Below are 10,809 nucleotides of genomic sequence, written 5' to 3'. Positions count from 1 at the left end.
GCTGACAGGTTTTTGCTAACATGAACAGTGCTACCATGAACATTCTTCTGGTGTTCATATACAAGAGTTTCTCTTGAGTATATCCTGAAGAGAGAAATGTTGGGTTATAAGGTAGATAAATTTTGAATTTTCTAAGATAATGCAGAATAGTTTCCAAAGAGATTATGTCAGTTTTCAGTCCCATAATAAACAGATAATAAAAATATATGAGATTATTATTTATTGACATATGGTCTTAATCTGTTTTCCCTAATTATTAATGTATTCTTTGGAGTAGTGTTAGATGCTATAGAAAACTACAAATGTTTAGTGGCTGATCACAATAAAAGTTTATTTCTCATTAATGTACAGTCATGTATTGTGCCTACTCTTAGCACAGACTCTGTTCCACAGGATCATTCAGGGACCTATGTTGATTGAATGTTTTCTATCTTCAACATATGGCCTCAAGGATGTAAGTGAAAAAGAGAGAGAGGAGGATTATGCATGAAGTCTTTGGGACCAGATGTAGAAGTTGTGTGCATCATTTCTACTAACATACCATTGGCTATAACCTACTCACATGGCCACTCCTATCTGCAGGGAAGAGTGGAAATTTTATTTTACCTATGCGTACAAAAAGAAGAAATGTTTGGTGATCACCTAGCACTCTCTATCCTAACTACTGTGGTTGAATGTTTCTTTACAGGTTTGTTGGCTATAAAATATTTCCTCTTCTACAAAATGTGCATTTGTAATATTTGCCTATTTTTCTACTGACTTGTTTGTACTTTTAAAAATGATTTTAGAAGTTCTTTATATTATACGTCATTTGTTATGTTATTTGAAAATCTCTTCTCCCAGTTATAACTTCCCATTTCACCACCTCTGAGCTGTCTTTTGATGAATACAGGTTCCTAGGGTTTTTCTATTTAAATTCAATGCCAACGTATAGTACATACTTAATTTCAGATGTAGTGTTTAATAATTTATCAGTTGTGTTTAACACCCAGAGCTCATCATATCACGTGCCCTCCTTAATGCCCATCACCCATATACTCCATCCCACCACCCACCTCCCCTCCAGCAAACCTCAGTTTGTTTCCTAGAGTTAAGAGTCTCTCATGGTTTTACTCCCTCTCTGATGACTTCCCAATTTTCCCTACCTTACACTATGATCCTCTACACTGTTTCTTATACTCCAGATATGAGTGAAATCATATAATTGTCTTTCTCTGATTCACTTATTTGGCTCAACATATTACCCTCCAGTTCCACCCAAGTCGATGTAAATGGTAAGTATTCATCCTTTCTGATGGCTGAGTAATATTCCATTATATATCTATACCACATCTTCTTTATCCATTGAATTATCAATGGATGTCTGATCTCTTTCCACAACTTGGCTATTGTGGACATTGCTGCTATGAACATTGGAGTACAGGTGCCCCTTCTTTTCACTACATTTGTATCTTTGGCGTAAATACCCAGTAGTGCAATTTGCTGGGTCATAGGGTAGCTCTATTTTTAATTTCCTGAGGAAACTCCATATCGTTTTCCAGAGTGGCTGTACCAGCTTGCATTCCCAACAACAGTGTAAGAGGGTTCCCCTTTCTCCGCATCCTCGCCAACATTTGTTGTTTCCTATTTTGTTAATTTTGGTCATTCTGACTGGTGTAAGGTGGTATCTCATTGTGGTTTTGACTTGTATTTCCCTGATGCCAAGTGATGTGGAGCATTTTTTCATGTGTCTGTTGACCATTTGTATGTCTTCTTTGGAGAAATGTCTGTAAATGTCTTCTGCCCATTTCTTGATTGGATTATTTGTTTTTTGGGTGTTGAGTTTGAGAAGTTCTTTATAGATCTTGGATACCAGCCCTTTATCTGTTATGTCATTTGTAAATATCTTTTCCCATTCTGTAGGTTCCCTTTTAGTTTTGTTGATTGTTTTCTTTGCCGGGCAGAAGATTTTTACCCTGATGAAGTCCCAATAGTTCATTTTTGCTTTTGTTTCCCTTGCCTTTAGAGATGTGTCTTGAAAGAAGTTGCTGTGGCTGAGGTCAAAGAGGATACTCCTTGTGTTATCTTCTAGGATTTTGATGGATTACTGTTACACATTTAGGTCTTTCGTTCATTTTAAGTTTATCTTTATGTATGGTGTAAGAAAATGGTCCAGGCTCATTCTTCTGCATGTGGCTGTCCAATTTTCCCAGCACCATTTATTGAAGAGACTGTCCTTTTTCCACTGGATATTCCTTCCTGCTTTGTCAAAGATTAGTTGACCATAGAGTTGAGGGTCCATTTCTGGGTCTCTATTCTGGTCTATTGACCTATATGTCTGTTTTTGTGCCAGTACCATGCTGTCTTGATGATCACAGCTTTGTAATATAGCTTGAAATCAGGGATTGTGATGCCCTCAGCTTTGGTTTTCTTTTTCAACATTCCTCTGGCTATTTGGGATCTTTTCTGGTTCCATACAAATTTTAGGATTGTTTGTTCCAGCTCTGTGAAAAATGTCAGTGGTATCTTGATAGGGATTGCACTGAATGTGTAGATTGCTCTGGGGAGCGTAGACATTTTAACAATGTTTATTCTTCCAATCCATGAGCATGGAATGTTTTTCCATTTCTTTGTGTCCTCCTCAATTTCTTTCATAAGTGTTCTGTAGTTTTTAGAGTACAGAACCTCTACCTCTTTGGTTAGGTTTATTCCTCGGTATCTCATGGTTTTTGGTGCAATTGTAAATGGGATCAATTCCTTAATTTCTCTTTCTTCTGTCTCATTGTTAGCGTATAGAAATGCAACTGATTTCTGTGCATTGATTTTGTATCCTGCCACGTTGCTGAATTCCTGTATGAGTTCTAGCCATTTGGGGATGGAGTCTATATCCTTATGATGTTAAATCTTTCTATCCTTGAACTTGACATATATCTTAATTTACTTAGATCTTCTTTAATGTCTATTACAAAGTTTAGTAAGTATGTCTATATTTGTTTTCATATGCACAATGTTTAGCTACTTATAATCAATAAAATTGATACTTCAGGATAATGTGACATGATTTATCTTGTGGTTTTGAGTAAACCAAGCATGTCACCAGTTGTTTCTCCTAATGTTTCTCACTTACTGTAGAATAAGTCATTCTGACCCTTATCCTTTTAGCTACTGTCTTGCCTGGAGCTCTGCTTCTTTGTTCCAAAGCCCTGAAGCTACAGACAGACGATGTTCAACATCATTCCTCTCACTCTTGTATGCTGGTCTCTGATTAATACTACATCATTTACCTACTAATTAGTCTTGCATTACCATGATACTGCCAAAAGGATGTAGAGTGTACTAGTTAAAAACATATATATTTTTTTTTTTTTTTTTAAAGATTTTATTTATTTATTTGTGAGAGAGAGAATGAGAGAGAGAGAGCACATGAGAGGGGGGAGGGTCAGAGGGAGAAGCAGACTCCCTGCCGAGCAGAGAGCCCGATGCGGGACTCGATCCAGGGACTCCGGGATCATGACCTGAGCCGAAGGCAGTCGCTTAACCAACTGAGCCACCCAGGCGCCCCAAAAACATATATTTTTATTTAGACACCTGTTGGTCGAATCTTTGTGTTTTTTTTTCTATTTATTTATTTTTTCTTTTGGATGTAGTGTTCCATGATTCATTGTTTGCATATAACACCCAGTGTTCCACTCAATACGTGCCCTCTTTAATACCCATCACCAGGCTAACCCATCCCCCCACCCCTCTCCCCTCTAGAACCCTCAATTTGTTTCTCATAGTCCATAGTCTCTCATGGTTCGTCTCCCCTCCGATTTCCCCCCTTCGCTTTTCCCTTTCTACCCAAAGAACAAATAATCCAATCAAGAAATGGGCAGAAGACATGAATAGACATTTTTCCAAAGAAGACATCCAAATGGCTAACAGACACATGAAAAAGTGCTCAACATCGCTCGGCATCAGGGAAATCCAAATCAAAACCTCAATGAGATACCACCTCACACCAGTCAGAATGGATAAAATCAACAAGTCTGGAAATGACAGATGTTGGCGGGGATGCAGAGAAAGGGGAACCCTCCTACGCTGTTGGTGGGAATGCAAGCTGGTGCAGCCACTCTGGAAAACAGTATGGAGGTTCTTCAAAAAGTTGAAAATAGAGCTACCATATGACCCAGCAGTTGCACTACTGGGTATTTACGCCAAAGATACAAATGTAGTGATCCGAAGGCGTACATGCACCCCAACGTTTATAGCAGCAATGTCCACAATAGCCAAACTGTGGAAAGAGCCAAGATGTCCATCAACAGATGCATGGATAAAGAAGATGTGGTATATATATACAATGGAATATTATGCAGCCTTCAAAAAAACAAAATCTTGCCATTTGCAATGACGTGGATGGAACGAGAGGGTATTATGCTAAGCGAAATAAGTCAATCAGAGAAAGACATGTATTATATGATCTCACTGATATGAGGAATTCTTAATCTCAGGAAACAAACTGAGGGTTGCTGGAGTGGGGGGTGGGGTGGGAGGGATGGGGTGGCTGGGTGATAGACATTGGAGAGGGTATGTGCTATGGTGAGTGCTGTGAATTGTGTAAGACTGATGAATCACAGAACTGTACCTCTGAAACAAATAATACATTATATGTTTTTAAAAAAAAGAAGATAGTAGGAAGGTAGAATCTTTGTTTGAGAAGCCTTGGAGAAATTACCTAATCTCTCAAAAACTTAGTGCCGGGCGCCTGGGTGGCTCAGTTGGTTAAGCGACTGCCTTCGGCTCAGGTCATGATCCTGGAGTCCCGGGATCGAATCCCGCATCGGGCTCCCTGCTCAGCAGGGAGCCTGCTTCTCCCTCTGACCCTCCCCCCTCTCATGTGCTCTCTGTCTCTCTCATTCGCTCTGTCTCAAATAAATAAATAAAATCTTTAAAAAAAAAAAAACAACTTAGTGCCAAGCACTGTTTTTAGGTACTGAGGATACAGCAGAAAAAAGAAACAAAATATCTGCCCTTATGAAGCATACATCTTAGTGGGATAAGTAATAATAAATTAATTAATTGATATATATTAGGTGGTAATAAGTACTATGAAAAAAATGAAGAATGATAGGAGGACAAGGACTGTCAGAGTGAAGGTGGAAGTTTGTTATTTTTCATTTAGTGTTTAGAGGACGCTTCCTTGAGTTTACTTTGAAGAAGTAATTTCTGGGAAGTGAGAGACTGACTGCTTCGTGCAAATATCTTGGGTAATTTCAACCAGTGGAAAGAGCATGCAAGGTCCTGGGACAAGACTGCACTTAGTGTTCAAGAAATACCAAGAGGCTAGTATGTTTGTAACAGAATGAGAAAGAGAATGGTACATGATGGCAACCAGAATTAGCTAACAGTAGAAGTATAGAAAATGATGGTGATCTAGATATAAAATCTTCAAAAAAAAAATTAGTTAAAATGGTCCAAAGGTTTGCAGATAACAGCAACTAGCCAGAAGAAAAAAAAAAAAAAAAAGGCAGGTAGAGCAACAGCTTTAAAGCTTGACAAAACTTAAAGCAGGGGGTGGGGGTGGATGCATAATGGTTATGAGCAGGTAATAACAAACAAGAAAGACACCTAACCCACATTCAGGCTCAGAGGAGTGAAAAAAAAGTCATGACATCAGAGGAGCTGTGGGAGTCCTTAGGGGATGTATGTTTCAAATAAAGTATGAGGATCAGTAAAACACTCAGAAGTTGAGGGTATAAAAGATTTGGATAATGTTCCCTGAGTTCCAGAGTGATAGAGAAAGTGTTTCATAAGAACTTCTCTTGTGAGGTCATTGCATTGTCAATAAAAGTCATCAATAACCTCTAAAGAGCTAAATCCACTGGTCAATTCTTAGGTGTCACCTTACTTGACCTCTCAGGATCCTGTGACATACTTTATCAACTCCTTAAAAAACATTGTCCACTGGGCTTTCAAGACACCCTCTCTTGGTTTGCCTCTAGTTGTGTGGCTGCTACTTCCCAGTCTCCTTTGTTGATTCCTATCTATTCGGTGTCTCTAATCATGAAAACTCAGGGCCTAATCATTTACATTTTTTTTTTCTTTTGTATCTATACTCCTTCCTTGGTCACTCAACTATTCTCATAGATTTAAATACCACCTACACTCACTTGACTCACATTTCTATATCCAGCTTAAGCTGCCCTGAACTCCAGGGTTTTATATTTAACTACCTCCTCAACATATTCTCTTAGATATTTAATAGTAGATATCTCAAACTTAGTTTGTTCTTAACTGGGGTCCTGATATTCTCCCCAAACTGACTCATTTCATAGTGCTGTCTCAGTTAATAGAATTTTATCCTTCCAGTTAAATATTTCTAAAAAATATATAATCATTATTCTATCCTTTTTTTCCATATTATATCCAAACAAATCCTATTGTCTCTAGATAGATAAGGATTAAATAGATAGATGATAGAGAGAGACAGAGAAAAATATATATACATTTGGCCCTTGAACAATTCAGGGGTTGGGGCACTGACCCCTCACATAGTCAAAAATCCACATATGACTTTTGACTCCCCCAAAACTTAACTATTAATAGCCTACTATTGACCACAAGCCTTACCAATAACATGAACATCTAATTAACACATATTTTGTAAGTTATATGTATTATATACTGTATTCTCACAACAAAGTAAGCTAGAGAGAAGAAAATATTATTAGGAAAATCATAATTTCACATTAAAATAGACAAAACAGAAAAAAAAGAAAATCATAAGGAAGAGAAAATACATTTACAGTACTATATGTATATTTATTGAAAAAAATCCATGTGTAAGTAGACCCATGAGTTCAAACCCATGTCATCCAAGGGTCAACTGTATTTAGAAACAGAACACACCACTCCTTCACTGCTATCATTCTGATCCAAGTGATGATCATCTCTAGACTATATTATTGTAATGGTCTTTGTGGTAAATTAGACTTCAAAATATTCACTCTCAACCTGTCAAAGCAAAAGTTTCCCCAGACAAAGTTAAACAGGTAACAGAGACTTTATTCAAAGTTATTGCTGTAGGAGAGGGGAGCCAGAACTCAGCCTGAACCCAACCCCACTGAAACAGAGAATGGGAGAGTTTTTAAGTGCTGAGATGAGCTGCTAGAAAAGTACTGAAGTACCTTAGTGGGGAGAGGCCGATCAACAGGGTGAGCATATTGAGCTACTCCTGAGTATGAAAGAGGTGCAGGAAAAGAATTTGCAATTATAAGTGTTCTAAAGTAAATAATCTAAGAAAAAGGATGTCAAGGATCTGGAATCAGGAAGGAGCCTGCCTAAAGTTCAGACAGCCAAGGGAAACATTAAGACTGTCTTGGTCAATCCTTTCCTGCCCCCGTTTCCTCAAGTGCCGTACTTCTCCATACATTGATTCTGGATTCTTCCAGGTAACTGGCTTTGACCAATAGAATGAGACCAAAACTTCAGTGTGCTAGTTCTGAGCCCAGGCCTTAAGAGGCCTTTGGTGTTTCCATCTGTGTTTTCTTGTGTTCTGCCACTGTCATAGCAAGAAGGGCTCAGGCAAGCCTGCTGGTGCCAGGAAGAGAAGAAGAGATACCCCAGTTGAGACATCAGTGTGATCCCAACCTAGGTCAGCCAACTGCCATCCAATCCTTAGACTCGTACACAAGCCCAACTTAGATTAGCAGAGCCTCCAGCTGACCCTAGCCTAGACAGGTTAAAATGCATAAAATAAAAGTTTATTGTTCTATGTCACTAGAGTTTTATGCATGGCTCTTAGATGGTAGAAGCTAACTGATATAACCTCCTAAGTGGTCTCCCTCCTTCTCTCTTACTGTCCCTTAATCAACTGTCTATGTAGTAGTCAGAATAATCTTTTTAAAACATTAGACAGATTTTGTCACTCTTTTTCAACATCCTGCAATAGTTTCAACTCACTCCTGGAAAAGGCAAAAGTCTTTAAAAAGCATACAAGGCTCTACAGGATCTAAATCCTGATTACCTCTCTGATTTCATTTTCTCTTACACTCCCCTTTGCTCACTCCATCCCAGCATCTTTACCTATGTCTTCCCAGGACCTCTCCATTTGTTTTTCACTATGCCTGGAATGTTCTGTAAAAGATATCCAAATGGCTCACTACTTCAGTCTCTCAAGCTTTCCCTGACAACCCTACTTAAAATTTCAGGACTCCCTCAACAGACGGTCCTGTACACTCCTAGTCCACTTTTCTTCACAGAACTTTTTCACCATCTAACATACTATTTTTAACAACTTTATTGAGACATAATTAATATACCACAAAATTCACCCATTTAAAGTGCACAATTCAATGGTTTTTGGTGTATTCATAGATATTTGCAACCATCACCTCAAAAAGAAAGCCTGCACCCATTAACTATCACTGACCTATCCCTGCATTTCCCCAGCCCTAAGCAACCACTAGTCTATTGTCTGTCTCCATATATTTCTCTATTCTAGACTTTCATATGAATAGAATCATATAATATGTGGCCCTTTGTGACTGGTTTCTTTTACTTAGCATAATGTTTGTAAGGTTCATCCCTGTTGTAGCACATATCAGTTATTCCTTCATATGGCTGAAAATATTCCATTGTTTGTTTATTCATTCACCAGCTAATAGGCATGTAAGTTATTGCTACCTTTTGGCTATTATGAATAATGCTACTATAAACATTCATGAACAAGTTTTTGTGTGGATGCATGTTTTTACTTCTCTTGGGTATATACCTAGGAGTGAAACTGTTGGGTCATAATATGACTCTATGTTTAATTGTTTGAGGAACTGGAAGTTTTTCCAAAGTGGCTGTACCATGATACCTTCCCATCAGTGGTGGATATGGATCCTCTCACATCCTCACTAACATATTTTCCAACCTTTTGTTGCCAGCCATCCTACTTTGTGTGAAGTGGTATCTCATGGTGGTTTTGATTTGTATTTCCCTGATCATTAATGATGTGAAGCATCTTTTCATGTGCTTAATCATCATTTGTATGTCTTCCCTGGAGAAATGTCTATTCAGATTATCTACCCACTTTTAAACTGGATTGTTTGCCTTTTATTGTTGAGTTGTAAGTGTTCTTTATATACTCTGGATTCAAGTCCCCTATCAGATATATGATTTGCAAACATTTTCTCCCATTCTGTAGGTTGCCTTTTCACTCTCTTAATAGTGTCCTTTGATGCATAAAAGATTTTAATTTTCTTGAGGTCCAATTTCTCTAATTTTCCTATTGTTGTCTGTGCTTTTGGTGTCATATCTATTAAGTTGATGCCAAATCCAATGTCAGGAAAATCTTCCCTATGTTTTCTCCTCTAAGAATTTTATAGTTTTAGCTGTTACATCTAGGTCTTTGTTCTATTTTGAGTTAATTTTTGTACATGGTGTGAGGTAAGGGTTCAAATTCATTATTTCGCATGTAGATGTCCACTTTCCCCAGATGATGGGTTTTTAAACATTTAGGATTGAAAATAATGTTCTGTGCAATTTTTTCCCTTCTTTAAACTACTTATAAGTATATATCTAAGTTATGGAAGAAACAGACTATAATAAAGAAAATTACAACATTTAATGTTAATTTTTTCAGATACATAAAATTTTATAGTTCTGGATTGAAATTAGGCATTCCTACTGACAGCAGGCTTGGCCTCCTCACTTACTTAGGTGAATGAAATCTGACCATGATTTACCATCCTCTTTCCCCACTATCTCAGGACCAGCCAAATCCCAGTTAGAGACTGCCCCATTAGCCTAAACTATAATAAAGATGATGAGCAGAGGAGCAACTGACCCATAGCAGACAAATAATGAGAACAATAATAAACATTTACTGTTGTGGGATAAAACAGTTTTGAGATTACTTGTTACCACAACATAACCTAGACTACCCTGATTGAAACAAGAATAAATAACAGGTAGCTCAGATAAAGATATACATAGCATTTCATGATTTAGCAGTGTAGGCTATCTGGCATAGTGGTTAAGAGAAGAAACAGAAGCTGGACCACCTTGGTTTAGATCCTGGGCCTTTGCATACTAACAATGTGACCTTGGATGAGTCACTTACTGTCTCTATGCCAGAGGTCTTTGGGTAATAATAGTAGTTACCATAGGGAGTTCTTTTATGATTTAAATGAGTTCTTCTTTGTTTAGTTTTAAGAATTAAGTGCCAGACTTAAGCAGTATTTCTTAGCTTGTGTTCCTCAGGAGGCCAAGGACTTATGAGCTATTCACTGGGGAATGCAGTCCATGAGAGTAGGCACGAGTGACAAAAGATATGAAAAACGGAAGGCTGTAAAACCAATAAAAGGATGTTTTATCAAGCTTGCTACCATTAAGTACAACAAATTGCTTGATCTTTGGAAATTCTCACCTTAGAAGATGTATAAACTGTGTCTCCTGATTGTCCCTCAGAGGGGAAAAGAGGAAAAATTATCTACCAGTTTCTAATTCCATTGGTCAAATTACATCCAATCAGGAATAACTCCCCAGAACTTCTGGGTTGTCCATGTACAGACTTGGATGCCAAGTAGGTCCCTCTGGTGAAATCAACAGGGAATCCCTATGGCTCGATGTGAAAGGTGTTCCTGACATGCATAATATGAAATATTAGTTGTTAATATCATTATTATTGTTTGCATTATACATATAAACCAAGCATTTCTATAATCAATTTTTGGAGGTAGAAAGAGGTAATAGCATAGCAGAAAGCTATTGCCTGCAACGTTGGAAATAAGGGAGTTTAGGCACTGGGCTTCTCCAGTGTTTAACCTCAGTGCTACACTGCTTTGGAGTATGGAGCTCTAG

General features: G+C 37.9%; 1 protein-coding gene across 1 annotated transcript in view; it reads right to left on the bottom strand.

Annotated features, from left to right (window-relative positions):
• MGAM (maltase-glucoamylase) overlaps window positions 1-10,809 on the bottom strand; it is a 187,124-nt gene that overhangs the window by 119,027 nt on the left and 57,288 nt on the right. The window lies entirely within an intron of this gene.

Source organism: Mirounga leonina, unplaced genomic scaffold (assembly GCF_011800145.1).
Source record: "Mirounga leonina isolate KUSES-001 unplaced genomic scaffold, KU_Mleo_1.0 Mir_174, whole genome shotgun sequence".
Lineage (NCBI taxonomy): Eukaryota > Metazoa > Chordata > Mammalia > Carnivora > Phocidae > Mirounga > Mirounga leonina.
The sequence above is the reverse complement of the archived record's forward strand: the minus strand, read 5'-3'. Positions and strand labels throughout refer to the sequence as shown.